Raw genomic sequence first — 19,556 nt, forward strand, 5'->3', positions numbered from 1 at the left:
AACATTGTTACCCCATACAAACTTTGTACCCCCATTTGACCCCCTTAGGAGGCGAATTTTGAAAAATATTTTCTTAGTGCTCCTCTACACTATATGAGGAACCTACGTGCCAAATTTGACATCTCTAGGACCAGCGGTTTCGGCTGTGCGTTGATATGTCAGTCAGTCAGTCAATATCTTCTTTTATATATTTTTTTTGATATTTAAACCCCATTGTACCACAACAGGGGAGAAGGTATTTCACTTCCGCCTCGTTAATTTTAAAAACGTTTTATTTATCGTAATCAGCGACCCGATAAACCATAAAAACGATACCCATATTGATTTTTTTACTTTATCACCCCCTTTTCACCCTTTTAGGGGTTAAATTTTCAAAAAACCTGAAACACGTATTCAGTCATATGTCTTAAGGAATCTTCCTGTGAAATTTCGAATAAAATAGTCAAACTAATCTTGTTTCCCCATACAAACTTTGAACCCCCATTTGACCCCCTTAGGAGGTGAATTTTGGAAAATCCTTTCTTAGTGCTCCTCTACACTATATGAGGAACCTACGTGCCAAATTTGACATCTCTAGGACCAGCGGTTTCGGCTGTGCGTTGATATGTCAGTCAGTCAGTCAATATCTTCTTTTATATATTTTTTTGATATTTAAACCCCATTGCACCACAACAGGGGAGAACGTATTTCACTTCCGCCTCGTTAGATTTTAAAAACGTTTTATTTATCGTGATCAGCGACCCGATAAACCATAAAAACGATACCCATATTGATTTTTTTACTTTATCACCCCCTTTTCACCCTTTTAGGGGTTAAATTTTCAAAAAACCTGAAACACGTATTCAGTCATATGTCTTAAGGAATCTTCCTGTGAAGTTTCGAATAAAATAGTCAAACTAATCTTGTTTCTCCATACAAACTTTGAACCCCCATTTGACCCCCTTAGGAGGTGAATTTTGGAAAATCCTTTCTTAGTGCTCCTCTACACTATATAAGGAACCTACGTGCCAAATTTGAAATCTCTAGGACCAGCGGTTTCGGCTGTGCGTTGATATGTCAGTCAGTCAGCTTCTTCTTTTATATATTTAGATTTTATATATTATCCTCTTTGTGGCGCACGTTTGCCTGAAATCGTTAGTACCTGACTTCCAATACCGAGCATTAGGGTAAATAGTTCCCCCCTATCCCCCCTTCCTCCGCCATACATAACGCATCCCGCATTCGGTAGGCGCAGCTCATTGATTCGGCAACAGTTTCAAAGTCACTCCCGGGTTCAACGTAATAAAGAGAAGAAGAAAAGAAGGTAAATAACAATAAAAAAAAAAAATTCAGCAAATAGGCCACAGGGGCACTTTTACACGTCACATGTACATATTTAGAAAATATTTAAAATTGAATTGAAATTACAATTGATACTATTATAATTATACTAATTCTAAGTTCTAACTAAAGTTAACTCTATACAATTAATTAGAGATCTAGAAAGTCTCTAAATGTCGAATTACAACCAAGAACTACACTAAATATAAAAACCGGCCAAGAGCGTGTCGGGCCACGCTCAGTGTAGGGTTCCGTAGTTTTTCGTATTTTTCTCATAAACTACTGAACCTATCATGTTCAAAATAATTTTCCTAAAAAGTCTTTATAAAGTTCTACTTTTGTGATTTTTTCATATTTTTAAGCATATTATGGTTCAAAAGTTAGAGGGGGGGGACGCACTTTTTTCCTTTAGGAGCGATTATTTCCAAAAATATTAATATTATCAAAAAACGGTCTTAGTAAACCCTTATTCATTTTTAAATACCTATCCAACAATATATCACACGTTGGGGTTGAAATGAAAATAAATATCAGCCCCCAGTTTACATGTAGGGGGGGGGTTTACCCTAATAAAACATTTTTTTTTCATTTTTTATTTTTGCACTTTGTTGGCGTGATTGATATACATATTGGTACCAAATTTCAGCTTTCTAGTGCTTACGGTTACTGAGATTATCCGCGGACGGACGGACGGACGGACGGACGGACGGACGGACGGACGGACGGACAGACAGACAGACATGGCGAAACTATAAGGGTTCCTAGTTGACTACGGAACCCTAAAAAGTACAAATACAAAAAAAAGAGGTGCAAATGTCTCTAAATGTCACAACTAAAGATAAAATGTATACTTAATCTAATTCTCCTTAGAGATGTATATGGTCTCCAAGAGTCAAAATCATATATTTAAAATATTCACTAAAAGAAAGGAAACAAACGACAACCGAACAAAGTGTCCTAATTTAATAAAAATTAGAATTAAAGTTACTAAGTTATAACAGCCCCAGTAAGCTTAAACAGACCGGTCTTCACAGACGGCACCCGTTCACGAGTATGACGCGTATCTCAGCCATCGCGACGCGTATTCACATTAAATTTACTATTGTTATTTGTCATGATACTGTGACCAATCGAACACAAAGGTATTCGTACTCGGGATCAGCATACTTTATTGGATATGTATCTAGCTGTTACATCATCTATTACTAGCTAACTTACTGACCTTACCTATTCGATGCCCCTAAATACAGGTTACGACCTTCACCCTTGAGTTACTCTTTACAAGTTTTTATTTAAGGCCATTTCTCAAAATTTTGGCACCGACAGGTGAAAGATTTGCTTTTTTTTAAATGTCGCATTTTTTTAAAAAAAATTGTAGGGATCGTTTGAATGCGTCTCAAATATTTCAAAAATGTCAAAGGCACCGATATCAATTAATTATTTTAGAAGTTATAATCGATTAAAATTCAGGTGAACGACATCATGATCAGGTGAAGGATAAATATACACAGGTTATCGACAACAGCAGCAGGTTAACGACAAATTAATACAAATTTGTATGACACATTTGACAAGTTAACGACAAGCGTCGCTAACCTGCGTCCGTAGTCGATCACCTGTAGTTTGGTGGTCATTCACCTGATAAGGACGTCATTCACCTGCCCATCAGCATTATAATAGTTTTTAACCGCCGCCCAAATCTCAAGGAAGGGGGTCATTAATATTTTATACCCGACCTTTAAATAAAATTATAATATAATAGCTACTCTGAAGTATAATGAAGTGATTTCACTTCAAGCAATCACTTAATTGCTTACTTACACGGTATTTAGACTATAATTAATATTTCATTTTTTAAAGGGGGCAAAAAACAAATGAAAAAATTAAAATATGTAAATAAATCACAGAAGAGTTACTTTTAATTATAAAAATATAAGGATACTCATTATTATTATTATCATAATACTCATATTCTAGATTATGTTTTAATACTCATTATCATTACTTATTGATCCGATTGATCGCCCCTCGTAATGGTTCATCTGGCTTATGACAAGTGATGGACGTGTCGGTTTCCTGTCACTGAGTCGTTCACCTGGCTTTATCGCACAGGTGAAGGACACACACTACAAAAAAGCAACAATCCTTTGAGAAATGCAGCCTAAACCGATATAACAGTAATACTTTTCTCATTTAACGCACAAAACAAATATTGAAGGTGTAAAAAAGTATTATTACGATTGGTAAATTTATCATTATTGTCATCACCCTGTCCCAAAATGTCGTTCACTTGCCTATTTTAGCCAGGTGAACGATGCACAGGTGACCGACAAAATGCCAGTTATTTCGCCAAAACTCAAAAAGTATTTGCCAAACGAACTAAATATTTAGGCGCCTAAAAATAAGCAACAAAATACGAAACATATGTTATAGTTAATGCATTATCTCAAACAATAACCAGTTTATGATTGACAGAATAACGACTACTTACCCGTTACAAACTCCCGTTCGAGGTAATTAAAAATTTCTATTTTCTAATCAAGGCGTAGTGAGCACGTGCCGTTGCTTACAGGTGATGGCCGATACTGGCGGCTTCGATTCATGTGGGGTGGGGCGGCAGAGGTGGAGTAGGGATCGCACAGTGCTTGCGAGTTTGTCTCGACAGGTCAACGACAAAAACGGTCGTGGACAAACTTTAAAGCCAAATAACTTGGAACATAAGTGTAATATTACTATCAGATACTCTAGTTTTAAAAGTTAAGGATATATGCAAATAAAATACAGCAATAAAGGTAAGTAAAGTTAATAATTTGTGTACTTTTAACAACTCGAAACATGAGTACTCCGCGTTGGGACACTGAAGGTGAACGACAAAACTTAGTTACAATTATTATTTATTTCATTAATATAAAATAAATTGATTTCAAAGCATCAGGCCTCTATGTAAAAACTGTCTTTTAATATGTATCGATAATTTATTTATGAAGATATTGTATACTAAAAAAAAAGTTCTAACATAAACGTACTGACAGGTGGGGGTGGCAAAATTTTGAGAAATGACCTTAACTTAAGGGTTGAAGTACAAATAAAATACGGTCCGTGTTTGATAGTGTCAAAGTTTGGCAATTGTTTATTGAATGCCTTATAAAATGAAGAACAAGAATTTGTTTTTATGTTTTTGGACATAATTATTCGAAAAAGTGTATACACGCCAGACCGATAAGACTCAATCTCTTATAAACCTCACCATCGGCCAACATGTCTGTTCGTTCGACTCCTATCTCCTATCGCTTAAAAAAAAACACGCAACTTCGTGAAATTGCCTCGAATAATTTATTTTCATTAAAATTGAGGCATGAAAAGATAATGTATAAAAAAAGAAAATTGTTTTGTAATATTTGCAGAAATATATTACTGTATCTTATATTCTATTGGGTTGGTAAGAAAGTAATGAGCGATCGATTGAATTCCACATAAAATTTTTGAGAGAGTTCTAGAATCTTCTATGGTCGAAAGTATATAAAGGGCGAGTCGCACAGTTTCTCGTCAGTCATTCACTAGCTGTCGCCGAGCTAATATAAGGAAGAAAATGGACGAATTAAAAGTGCATGTAAGGCATTGCTTACTATATGAATTTCAGTCTGGCCATTCTGCCGCCGAAGCAGTGCGTAATATATGTCAGCGTGTTGCTCCTGAAGTTGTGTCTGAGGCCACGGCGAAACGATGGTTCCAGCGGTTTCGTAGTTTCATTATCAGATCAACCTAAGTCTGGTCGACCGGTGAAGATTGATGTAGCCAAATTAAAAACCTTAATTGAAGGAGATCCGAGGCTAACGAGTCGTACTCTTGCTACCGAGTTAGGCTGCTCTCATGTCACCATAGAAACACATTTACACGAGTTGGGAAAAAACTACAAATACAGTGTTTGGATACCGCACGAACTTGATAGAGATCAACTAAACCGCCGTGCCGATATCTGCATACAACTTCTGTCTTTTCGCTGCACATTCAACTGGTTGGACCATCTTATCACTGGAGATGGAAAATGGGTCTTATATATAGATCACACACGCAAACGTCAGTGGCTAGCTCCAAACGAAGAAGGAATAGAGCCACCAAAAACAGAGCCTCACCCGAAAAAAGTTATGCTGTTCGTTTGGTGGGATATTCATGGTATTATTCACTGGGAACTCCTACCAAGTGGAATGACTGTTACCGCATCAGTATACTGTAATCAGCTTGAAAATTTAAACCAAAAAATCTGTCAGAATCGTCCACAGCATGCTAAAGTTTTTTTCTTACACGACAATGCTCGCCCACACATTGCAAAAGTGACTCGGCTAAAGCTATTGGAGCTAGGTTGGAAAGTGATACCTCATCCACCGTACTTTCCAGACTTGGCACCTACGGATTACGCATTGTTCAGATCGCTAAGCAATGCCTTGAATGAAAAAAAGTTCGATGATCAAGCCCATCTACGACAGTACATAGCTGAGTTTTTTGAATCTAAACCTAAGAACTTATTCGCCGATGCTATTCATTCTTTACCAGAACGAGGGAGACAAGTAGTAGATAACGAAGGCCGTTATATTTTTGATAAATGATTAAAATAATAAATTAAATAAAAATTACAATATTGGTTATGATTCGCTCATTACTTTCTTACCAACCCAATAATACATTATTTATATACATAGATATTCCTTTCTTAATATAAAATGTTTTTTATTTATTTACTGTGTCCCAATGCTGGGCCTCCCCCTTCGATTTCCACTCGTCCCTATTATGAGCGATCTCCACCCAGTCGCTGAGATAGGTACACGCCCAGGGTGCGTAGCCGAATGGCACAAACGCTCACGAAACGAAACGCTCGTAGATATCTATCTCTATCGCTCTTCCATATTGACGCGACAGAGCCAGACTGACTTTCGCGGCGTTTCGTCGCAGAAATGCCATTCGGCTACGGCACCAGGTAGTCTCGCCACCTCCTCCTGGGGGCCGATTTTTGAATCTCACGGCGTTCGAATTCAGAAAATTGTCACCGAAATTGCCTACTATTTTCAGTGACAATTTTCTGAATTCGAACGCCGTGAGATTCTAAAATCGGCCCCCTGGGCCTGCCAGATCCTCGCCCGTCTCGTGGCACCCATTCAGTGGTTATTTAGCCCACCTCTGTGGGTACATACATACATACAAAATGTTTAACAAGGGAAAAATCTCCTGAATTACGTTGATCGTATTTTTCTAAGCACAGAACCGTAGGTATCGGCTACTCAAATTGCAAACGTCGCTAACGCCATATTTTATAAGAGATTGTGTCAATTTACTGTATCACTTTACGCTCAATTGAGCTTATTTGCGATAAAAGTGGACTGGTGATTTATTCACTGTATTTGATACTTGTTATCTTTTGCCTGATAGATCTACGTTTTTAAGACGACAAGGTTCCGTACCTTAAGGAAAAAACAATCCTTATAGGATCATTTTGGTCGTTCGTCAGTAAAATAAATTGGATCCAATTCAGGCCACAAAAAATGATGAACACTAGAACAGTCGCTTATGGGTCTGTTTGACCCAGGATCCTTCATAATCGACGTTAACTTGTACATGGAGTGGAATTCCTTGCCGGCGGCTATATTTCCGAGCTCATATAACCCGTCAACCTTCAAATCAAGAGTGAACAGGCATCTTCTGGGCGAGCTCACTCCATCGTAGGCCACGTCTTTGCCTTTGGCTAGTCTGTGGCCAAGAGTAAGCCCATTTATAATAATAATAAAAAAAACATCAGGCCCCGTAGCCGAATGGCATTTCTAAATGCAACCTATCTCTATCGCTCTTGCGTATTGGCGCGACAGAGCCAGACTACATTAAATTTCTGCGATGCATTTTTCCGATGGCATGCCGTTGGCGAATGGCATTTCTGCGACTGTTCTAGACTCTATCGAGAATCTTAAAGGACAATAAATCAAAGGAAACTTAATAGAACTAGAACTTTCATAGTACTGTCATATATTGCAAACGATATCGGCACTTCGCATTTTTTAAATAATGATCCGACTCGCACTTGGCCGTTTCTTTTTAAATCATCGAATACTTCCACGTGTCAGCACGAGTAGGTACAGTCAAAGCATTATTCATAATCGAATTAGGTAACAATGAGAATTTTTATATTAAGATTTTTAATATTATGATTTTTTTCCCTCCTTTGTCAAGTCGACATTTGTGAGTGTGTTTAGTAAAACGTCCCACTTTGTCGTTTAGTTTGTCAGTTTATCCATACTAATATTATAAATGGGAAAGTGTGTGTGTCTGTTTGTTTGTCCGTCTTTCACGGCAAAACGGAGCAACGAATTGACGTGATTTTTTAAGTGGAGATAGTTGAAAAGATGGAGAGTGACGTAGGGTACTTTTTGTCTCTTTCTAACGCGGGCGAAGCCGCGGGCAAAAGCTAGTTTATAATATATCTAAATATATAAAAGAAGAAGCTGACTGACTGACTGACTGACTGACATATCAACGCACAGCCGAAACCGCTGGTCCTAGAGATTTCAAATTTGGCACGTAGGTTCCTTATGTAGTGTAGAGGAGCACTAAGAAAGGATTTTTCAAAATTCACCTCCTAAGGGGGTCAAATGGGGGTTCAAAGTTTGTATGGGGAAACAAGATTAGTTTGACTATTTTATTCGAAACTTCACAGGAAGATTCCTTAAGACATATGACTGAATACGTGTTTCAGGTTTTTTGAAAATTTAACCCCTAAAAGGGTGAAAAGGGGGTGATAAAGTCAAAAAATCAATATGGGTATCGTTTTTATGGTTTATCGGGTCGCTGATCACGATAAATACAACGTTCTTAAAATCTAACGAGGCGGAAGTGAAATACCTTCTCCCCTGTTGTGGTGCAATGGGGTTTAAATATCAAAAATATATATAAAAGAAGATATTGACTGACTGACTGACATATCAACGCACAGCCGAAACCGCTGGTCCTAGATATTTCAAATTTGGCACGTAGGTTCCTTATGTAGTGTAGAGGAGCACTAAGAAAGGATTTTCCAAAATTCACCTCCTAAGGGGGTCAAATGGGGGTTCAAAGTTTGTATGGGGAAACAAGATTAGTTTGACTATTTTATTCGAAACTTCACAGGAAGATTCCTTAAGACATATGACTGAATACGTGTTTCAGGTTTTTTGAAAATTTAACCCCTAAAAGGGTGAAAAGGGGGTAATAAAGTCAAAAAATCAATATGGGTATCGTTTTTATGGTTTATCGGGTCGCTGATCACGATAAATACAACGTTTTTAAAATCTAATGAGGCGGAAGTGAAATACCTTCTCCCCTGTTGTGATGCAATGGGGTTTAAATATCAAAAATATATATAAAAGAAGATATTGACTGACTGACTGACATATCAACGCACAGCCGAAACCGCTGGTCCTAGAGATGTCAAATTTGGCACGTAGGTTCCTTATATAGTGTAGAAGAGCACTAAGAAAGGATTTTTTAAAATTCGCCTCCTAAGGGGCTCAAATGGGGGTTCAAAGTTTGTATGGGGAAACAAGATTAGTTTGACTATTTTATACTAAACTTCACAGGAGGATTCCTAAAGACATATGACTAAATACATGTTTCAGGTTTTTTGAAACTTTGACCCCTAAAGGGGTGCAAAGGGGGTAAAGCCAAAAACACAATATGGGTATCGTTTTTATGGTTTATCGGGTCGCTGAGCACGATAAATACAACGATTTTAAAATCTAATGAGGTGGAAAAGAAATTTTACCCCCTGTTGTAGTGCAATAGGGTTAAAATATCCAACATAGCCATAAGAGGAGCACTAAGAAAGGATTTTTCAAAGTTCACCTCCTAGCATGATAATTTGACAGGGACAGGGACAGGGACAGGGACAGGGACAGGGACAGGGACAGGGACAGGGACAGGGACAGGGACAGGGACAGGGACAGGGACAGGGACAGGGACAGGGACAGGGACAGGGACAGGGACAGGGACAGGGACAGGGACAGGGACAGGGACAGGGACAGGGACAACTTCACAGGAGGATTCCTAAAGACATATGACTAAATACATGTTTCAGGTTTTTTGAAAATTTGACCCCTAAAGGAGGTAAAGTCAAAAACACAATATGGGTATCGTTTTTATGGTTTATCGGGTCGCTGATCACGATAAATACAACGATTTTAAAATCTAATGAGGTGGAAAAGATATTTTCTCCCCTGTTGTTGTGCAATGGGGTTAAAATATCCAAAATAGCCATAAGTGTAGGTTTAGTTTTTATCTATACTTCTGGTTCAAGATTTCAAATTGACACGGAAGTTCCTTATAGGAAGGATTTTTCAAAGTTCACCTCCTAGCATGATAATTTGACAGGGGCAAGGACAGGGACAGGGACAGGGACGGGGACGGGGACGGGGACGGGGACGGGGACGGGAACGGGATAGGGTTAGGTTTAGGGATAGGGATAGGGATAGTGATAGGGATAGCGATAGCGATAGCGATAGCGATAGCGATAGGGATAGGGATAGGGATAGGGATAGGGATAGGGATAGGGATAGGGATAGGGATAGGGATAGGGATAGGGATAGGGATAGGGATAGGGATAGGGATAGGGATAGGGATAGGGATAGGGATAGGGATAGGGATAGGGATAGGGATAGGGATAGGGATAGGGATAGGGATAGGGATAGGGATAGGGATAGGGATAGGGATAGGGATAGGGATAGGATAGGGATAGGGATAGGGATAGGGATAGGGATAGGGATAGGGATAGGGATAGGGATAGGGATAGGGATAGGGATAGGGATAGGATAGGGATAGGGATAGGGATAGGGATAGGGATAGGGATAGGGATAGGGATAGGGATAGGGATAGGGATAGGGATAGGGATAGGGATAGGGATAGGGATAGGGATAGGGATAGGGATAGGGATAGGGATAGGGATAGGGATAGGGATAGGGATAGGGATAGGGATAGGGATAGGGATAGGGATAGGGATAGGGATAGGGATAGGGATAGGGATAGGGATAGGGATAGGGATAGGGATAGGGATAGGGATAGGGATAGGCATAGGGATAGGGATACCGACCATAGCGTCGAGATACTGGCTATGTGGGTTGTATGAAGTTTCCCCAGTATAAATATTTATATAGGTAAAATACATACATATTCGTACCTACTACCTACGCTGTGGTCGCTGTGTAACAATTCTACAATCATTGCAAGAATTTCTTTTAAAACAATAGTAATATGTGTAAGGTACAGTCAGCCAAAAAGCAGTGTAAGGTTCTTGGCTGACCGTAAAGCAAATAGATCAGTTACAATGGCCCCCCAGTCGAGAATTGCCCCGCTTTACCTTAATCGAAATAATCGCGGACAGATGTACCTACAAAGAAACCTACGGATCCAAATGAAAATCTTATTTTTTTGTAAACGTTTCAATAAGAATACTTTTATTACGCGGGCGAAGCCGCGGGTAAAAGCTAGTATATATATATATATATATATATATATATATATATATATATATTTTTTTATACTACGTCGGTGGCAAACAAGTATACGGCCCGCCTGATGTAAAGCGGTCACCGTAACCTATGGACGCCTGCAACTCAAACAGTGTCACATGCGCGTTGCCACCCCATTAGAAACTTGTACATTCCCTTTTGCTGTGTTAAGTACACAGCAAAAAGGAGTGTACAAGTTCTAAGGAGGGTTCGGGTTGCCGACGACTCAAAGGACAATAAACGGAACAAATTAGTTCCGTAAGTCCTCCCGTCATCAGCACACCGCACCCCCGTTGAGCTCTGGCAGCCTTACTCACCGACAGGAACACAACACTATGAGTAGGGTCTAGTGCTATTTGGCTGTGGTCTTCTGTAAGGCGGAGGTACTACCCCAGTTGGGCTCTGCTCTAGATTCGAGCGAGACGATATCCGCTGTGCTGTGCCCTACCACACAAAGCGGAATATCATCAACATATAACGAAAAAAATCTCGTCTATATGGTAAGGGACGTTCTATTAAACACATAATTTATTTAGGGTCACTACCGAAAATGGAGGGTTAATCCGAGGTTAATCCACCATTTTGTATGGAATTTGATAGTTAACAGCCCACTAACCTTGAGTTAAGCGGATGGTGCAAGTGGCCCTTACTAATCAATGTACTTTTTATATTACGTAATTTCATGCATTTTCATGTATTTTGTAAATAAGTAAGTAATATTTACTATACAGGGTGGCTAGCCGAATGGCACAAACGCTCACGAAACGCTCACGAAACGAAGCGCTAGTAGATATCTATCTCTATCGCGCTTGCGTATTGGCGCGACAGAGCCAGCGGCGTATCGCTTTCGTTTGGCGTCGGAGAAATGCCATTCGGCTACGGGGCCTGATATTGGTTGTGACGAGATGAATTGGCCGAGACGTGGGCACTCACGGCTGGATTGGTCCACTAATTTAAAGTCGCTCAACGAACTATGGAGAGGGCTACGCTCGGGGTATCTCTGATCATTTCTGATGTGATCCGTCACAGAACCAAAGTTACCGACATAGCTCACCGGATTAGCAAATTGAAGTGGCAGTGGGCTGGTCACGTTAGTCGCAGGACAGACGGTTCCGAAAGGTTCTTGAGTGGAGACCGCGACTCGGCAAACGTGGTGCAGGACGCCCTGTGACAAGATGAAGCGACGACATCCGCAAGTTGGCTGGTGCGGGCTGGATGAGATTAGCTGAAGATTGGGAGCAGTGGCGTGCATTAGGAGAGGCCTATGTCCAGCAGTGGATGAGGATAGGCTGATAATGATGATGATGATAATATTGGTTGTATGCGATTAAATTTAGTAGGTACTTTTTACTTCCAAATTATTAGTATAATGTATTCATAATTCTAATAAATTTCGATCGAATTAACATTTCATCATTTTAACACAAAAGTAAGTGGTTAGACTCCTTGGACAGGCCTCAGGCCTTTATGTCAGCTGTTTCAGTTTCCCACAACAAAGACACAACCTTCATACACTTTACTGTAAGGTCCAAAGTCTAATGAAGTAATTGCACTTCAAGCGGCTAAGTTCATTGCGGTTGAATGCTTCGTGGAAGTCGGGTCGTGGTGAATAATCAATAATTATGAATAATAATGAATTTAATCGGTACTCGATTAGAGGGACTTAGGGTCAACAAATACAGCGATTTTTAATTAGAACCAGCCTAGGCGAGTGACAATCGTTGACGATAGACGGAGATTGAAACGCAGGCTTTTTTTTTTTTAATTATAAATGGGCTTACTCTTGGCCACAGACTAGCCAAAGGCAAAGACGTGGCCTACGATGGAGTGAGCTCGCCCAGAAGATGCCTGTTCACTCTTGATTTGAAGGTTGCCGGGGGTCTGACTCTGTCGCGCCAATCGGAAGAGCGACAATGGGCCTGTAGACAAATAAATAAATAAATATTATAGGACATTCTTACACAGATTGACTGAGGCCCACGGTAAGCTCAAGAAGGCTTGTGTTGTGGGTACTCAGACAACGATATATATAATATATAAATACTTATATACATAGAAAACATCCATGACTCAGGAACAAATATCTGTGCTCATCACACAAATAAATGCCCTTACCGGGATTCGAACCCGGGACCGCGGCGCAGCAGGCAGGCAAAAAGTGCAATCGTTGCACCGTATCGTATCGTATATCCCTCTCTCTCTCTATGGCTCTTCTGCAGTGGTGCGACAGAGTCAGACAGTGTAGTCTTTTGTAAGTTTTAATGTTCTTCTTACGCTACATAGACTTTAATCTAACTTTTATTCTTTGTGCCATTTCGTCGTTCTCAACCAGTGTCAAAAAAATGTTAAGCGTTTAAAAACATTCTGACTTACGCCGTGTCTTGCGTGGGCGACGGTCGCGCGACCGTCGCCGTCGCGTCTCATACTTCCATATCGATAAGGTTTGATTTCGTATGCGTCGCATCGCCGTCGCGCGACCATCGCGCGACCATCGCCCACGCAAGCCACGGCGTTAGTATACTGGCGCACCTACTCTTAAAAATTTACATCAACCTGTCGAAAAATACCACCTAGAAAGAATAACATTAGGTACTTATGACAAAACAAAAAATCTTTTGGGAGAATTTTGGGAGAAATCAAAGCATTTTTACGGAAAAATAATATGAGAACTGTGAAAACATAAAATAAAAACTTTCTGAGAGAAGCCTTATTCCCTTTGTTGTTTTGATAAGAAGCCAAAAAGTACACAATTTAAGTTTAGATTTTACGAGAAACGCGCCCAAGGCGAGGAAATGGTAGAAGTAATTTGATAAGTCCCGGCTGGGACGGAAAAAAGTAATTACTCCCGCCTTTTTCTGTCGCGCTCGAAATTACGGACATTATCTGAGATTAGTTCGCGACGGAGTACAGTCACTTGTAGTAATAAGGGCTGTTTACTTAGCTACTTACTTAAGTACAAAAATTTGGGGTTTATAAGTCATACCCATACATCATCTTCCTTGCGTTATCCCGGAATTTGCCCCGGCTCATGGGAGCCTGGGGTCCGCTTTGACAACTAATACCAAGATTTGGCGTAGTAGGCACTAGTTTTATGAAAGCGACTGCCATCTGACCTTTCAACCCGAAGGGTACTAGGCCTTATTGGAATTAAGTAGTCCGGTTTCCTCACGATGTTTTCCTTCACCGAAAAGCGACTGGCAAATATCAAATGATGTTTTGCACATAAGTTCCTAAAACTCAATGGTACTAGCCGGGGTTCGAACCCGCGCCCTCCGGATCGAAAGTCGCACGCTCTTACCGCTAGGCCTTTAACTTGTTGTTCGAACCAAAGAGCACGTAGGCGCTATTTTTAACCCCCGACCCGACGCAAAAACGACGGGGTGTTATAAGTTTGACGTGTCTGTCTGTCCGTCCGTCTGCTGTCCGTCTGTCCGTCTGTCCGTCTGTCCGTCTGTCCGTCTGTCCGTCTGTCCGTCTGTCCGTCTGTCCGTCTGTCCGTCTGTCCGTCTGTCCGTCTGTCCGTCTATCCGTCTGTCCGTCTGTCCGTCTGTCCGTCTGTCCGTCTGTCCGTCTGTCCGTCTGTCCGTCTGTCCGTCTGTCCGTCTGTCCGTCTGTCCGTCTGTCCGTCTGTCCGTCTGTCCGTCTGTCCGTCTGTCCGTCTGTCCGTCTGTCCGTCTATCCGTCTGTCCGTCTGTCCGTCTGTCCGTCTGTCCGTCTGTCCGTCTGTCCGTCTGTCCGTCTGTCCGTCTGTCCGTCTGTCCGTCTGTCCGTCTGTCCGTCTGTCCGTCTGTCCGTCTGTCGGTCTGTCCGTCTGTCCGTCCGTCCGTCCGTCCGTCCGTCCGTCCGTCCGTCTGTCTGCCTGTCTGCCTGTCTGTCTATCTGTCTGTCTGTCTGTCTGTCTGTCTGTCTGTCTGTCTGTCTGTCTGTCTGTCTGTCTGTGTGTGTGTCTATCTGTGGCATCGTAGCTCCCGAACGGCTGAACTGATTTAGATTCAGTTTGTTTTTGTCTGATAACTGAGTTAGTCGGGAGTATTCTTAGCCATGTTTCATGACAATCGGTCTACTATGTCGCAGTCAGGGGTTTTTTCAAAATTTTAATTTTGTGGTTGGGTTATAACTAAAAAACTTGTTGAACGAACATGAAAACTGGTTGTTTTTTTCTCTCAGTGTAAGGTACCCGAAAAAAATTGCTGTCCGATAGATATATCTGTCAGGGTTCGACAGGCAAAATGTATAAAACGGCCAATTTTTTAATGATCTTTATTAGGTACCTTGGTCCCATTTTAAAAGTTGCTATGACGATATTTTCACACCGTACATATAGTTGCAGGAGACTTAATAAACATTAAACACCCTTAATAAATATTTTCATGAATTTTGCGAAATAAAAAGAAAACTCGTAAAATCCTCTTGACGGTAGAGTATCGAACGTCTGTTCTTATCTTGCGAGTTGCGCCAGCTCTTTGTCTACTTGATAAGACACGACCCCTAGATGTATAATTGTATATACTCGTAAACCGTTGTACACAATAAAGTGATACTTAAAAAAAAAAACAACAATCGATTATGAAAATAACCTACTTACAAAATAAAACTTAAAGAAATAAACTAAAACTACCTAAAAATAAAACTTAAATTAATAAACTAAAACTACCTAAAAATAAAACCTAAAATAATAAACCTTGCCCACGTGGCAAGGTACCCATCACGCAGGCAGCATTCCCGCGCTGTATTGCGATTGCAATCTTTTGCGCGAGAAAACTGCCCGCGCGAGGGTCCCCCGTTAAAGTGATTACTACTACTACTACTACTACTACTTCTACTGCTTGATTTAATGTTGTATCTGTTTTTTAACCTCCGACGCAAAAACGTCGGGGTGTTATAAGTTTGACGTGTCTGTCTGTCTGTCTGTTAGTCTGTCTGGCTGTGTGTGAGTGTCTGTCTGTGGCATCGTAGCTCCCGAACGGATGAACCGATTTAGATTTAGTTTTTTTTTGTCTGAAAGCTGAGATAGTCGGGAGTGTTCTTAGCCATGTTTCATGAAAATCGGTCTACTATGTCGCGGTCGGGGGTTTTTTCAAAATTTTAATTTTGTGGTTAGGTTATTCTATAACGCTTGCTTATTCAACGTTCCACGAGATATAATAGAGTAGTGTGCGCTCACCTTTATTCTTTAATCTATACTAATATTATAAATGGGAAAGTGTGTGTGTCTGTTTTTTGTCCGTCTTTCACGGCAAAACGGAGCGACGAATTGACGTGATTTTTTAAGTGGAGATAGTTGAAGGGTTGGAGAGTGACATAGGCTACTTTTTGTCTCTTTCTAACGCGAGCGAAGCCGCGGGTAAAAGCTAGTTTTCTATAATCGAGGAATGATTGTCCAATATTCAATATAGGGAAATTATTTTATTACTTATGTACTTATGTATCTATTATTTAACTTTTAGTATATTTATTTTTATTTATTATAAGTTTTTTTTAAGTTAGTTCAATTAGTTATATTTTAGTTTTGTATATGTAGTTATTTTTAAGTTTTTGTCGAATATTGTGTAATGTATGTATGTGTAAATTTACTGAAATAAACTTTATTGTTAATATAGGGAAACTATTTGGCAATTTCCTCATGTCTAGTAAGTAAGCCAAGCTGATGACCTCTTAAACTCATAATATACGGTGCCCGGAGGCAGATGGGGCATTAATCAGTGCCAGTTTCACAGCAGGTAGCCGGTTCAAACTAAATTGCCGTCAAGGCATGAGAGCAAGCGGTTTCAGAACGCTACAGTTTTGCAAGGACTACCTAAAACATTATTGATAATAACACTACAAATATTACTTATATAACTCATCATAATAAAATATTTTATGCTGTAAAGTGTTCGAAACGTTGAACGTGTCGGGATGAATTGTAAATTCATTATACGCGATTTAATCCGTTTCTATACTTTCTATAGTTTTATTACTAATATAATATAAAGTTAGTAACATCTTTCATAGATGAGATAAAAGACGTCCAAAATTCAACACAATCTGGATCGATCCTGGGATTCATGTTTTATCGAATATGCAATCCTTCCCAATAGTCTTCACGATAATATTCCTTAACTAGATCTATTTTCTCACTTTACTTATAAATTCCAGTAAGGGACTTGCTATAAATACCCAAGATCGCCCTGTAAGCTTCTATGTACTTAATGTAGTTACCATTAGAGTATATAATACTAGAGAGCAGACAAGCCACCAAGGAACGTGTTGCAGTTGATAGCTTATTGAGTAAGTACTTATACAGTTGTCGTTGTGTGCGTGCGTGATAATACGACTAGCTGGTCGTTCGCATGGTACACAGACATGGAAATGATGCGTGTGTATTACGAAATAGCCCAATAAGAACGTCCATTTACTTGTGTGTGAGTTCAAGAGCTTACGAGAGGCGTATCAATACAAATCTTCAAGAAAAGAGCGTACACCCATCTTAAAGGCCGGCAACGCACCTCCAACACCTCTGGTGTTTCGGGTGTCCATGGGCGGCGGTGATCGCTTACCATCAGGCGACCTGTCTGCTCGTTTGCCTCCTATCCCATAAAATCGCACGGCACGTCCGATCTCCTTCCTTCCTGTAACTGTGTACTAACATTACAAAAGCTCTTCAAATCGCTCGTCGCCCATACCTTGTACCTCATATAGCCCAGTAAATTGCGCCCGTCCGTCCGTCGCTGTAATCCACCGCCTAAATAAGGCGCACTTAGCACTAATTGCGATGCATGACCTGAGGCTGCATTCTAATCAGTTGCGGCGTAATCAACTATGTTTTAATAGGGGGTGGACTTACTTGTGCTCAGTCGATCGAACTGATAATAGCTTAGACAGTAGAAATCGCAAATATTTGATACGAACGTTTAAAAATAGGATTTTGTAATGGAAACGCTTATTTTTATAAGACTTATATTGACCGGGATATAAACCGTGATTACCTTTTTGATTTTCATTGAGGTCCCGAAATTTCGACGACCGAGATTGGTAAGAGAAACCTTCGAGATTCACAAAATATATAAAATTTTCAATTGTGGAGATAGCTCTAAATTAACAAATGTATGGAATACAGTGATAAAAAACAGTGCGATCAGAGTTAAGTAAACATAGTGATACAGTGAGTGTAGTATGTGTGGACAGAGCAACGAGTATGAACGCGACCAGTGGTAACACTGAAAGTGAACGCAGCCAACGCTCACGGAGGGTAGATCGAGCGCTGTCTACGCAACTTTGACATCCACCAGCCGTGTTCAGTTTCCCGTGATCATGATGCATGCAACTGTATCGGGACCTCAATAAAAATCAAAAAGGTAATCATGGTTTATATCCCGGTCAATATAAGTCTTATAAAACTAACTGTTTAAAACTATTAACGCTTATTATTTAACAATTTACATTAAAGTATATTCAAAGTTTATTCCATAATATCTGTATAACAACAATAAAAATATTATCTACGGTATATATTGTAAACACAGAACTTAATTTAGATAGAAGAAACAAATTCATATATTTGTATGGGCCGAGCGTGTCAAATTTTGTACTGAAGTTGATTCTTGCCTGTAATTTTAAATATGTCTCAGGCTCTTGATTGTTCATAATTTTTGTGTTGTTGCAATTGAATATCACGTAACGAGGCATTTTTTATGTTTTGGTTGACTTCAACTTACAAAAATTGACGCCCGAAAGCTGCAAGATGCGAGTAAAGACGGACAACTCAGTGGATTTCACTGAGTTCATTTGACACGCTAAGTAGATACGTTTGCTTGATCTATGGTATATATGACATCTGTGATTGTAAACCTGTAAAGGTTTCGTATAGGAGGTGCAAGCACGTACTGCTTGCCCTTAGAGTTGGTCAAAGACGCCTAGTCTTACAAAGATGACATATAGAAGAGAAATTTCGACGGCTTCGCTGTGGCGAGGTGGCCTAGGGGTTCATGGCGTTAGCCCGGATTACTAAAGACGCCGGTTCGAATCCGGCCTTCACCACTGGTGGTGCTCGTCATTTTTTCTTTAATATATGACATCTTATTTCGATTTTTACGGTATATTGTATTATGAGTTGACAATGTTTTTTTTTTTTTTAATATAAATGGGCTTACTCTTGACCACAGACTAGCCAAAGGCAAAGACGTGGCCTACGATGGAGTGAGCTCGCCCAGAAGATGCCTGTTCACTCTTGATTTGAAGGTTGCCGGGTTATATGAGCTCGGAAATATAGCCGCCGGCAAGGAATTCCACTCCTTGGCAGTGCGCATAAGAAAAGAAGAAGCAAAGCGCTTCGTGCGGATTCGTGGAATATCTACCAAGTTAGGATGGAGACCGGCCGTGCGTCTAAGAGTCCGATGGTAGAATGGGGACGGTGGAATAAGCTCGACATAAATATATGTTTGACATAAATCTCAATTTAAAGCCTACAAGCCCCGACCCCGACACAGCGGAGCCCGCAGAAGAGAGCAAACATGAAAATCTCATTTGCATGTGTGTGCACAACTCCTTAGCGCCGTGTGTTTAGGATGTTCGTTAACATACATACACTTGTGACGTTTGTCTGAGGCTTTCTTAGGGTTGCAAATAGAAAAGAAAACAAATGTTTTTTTTTTTTCAGAATTATGAAAAAAAAAACATGAAAAAAACCCTATCATATTTGTTTATTTTTTCTAAATATGTTTTTTTAGATGAAAATAT

This window comes from Leguminivora glycinivorella, unplaced genomic scaffold (genome assembly GCF_023078275.1).
Source record: "Leguminivora glycinivorella isolate SPB_JAAS2020 unplaced genomic scaffold, LegGlyc_1.1 Scaffold8, whole genome shotgun sequence".
Classification (NCBI taxonomy): domain Eukaryota; kingdom Metazoa; phylum Arthropoda; class Insecta; order Lepidoptera; family Tortricidae; genus Leguminivora; species Leguminivora glycinivorella.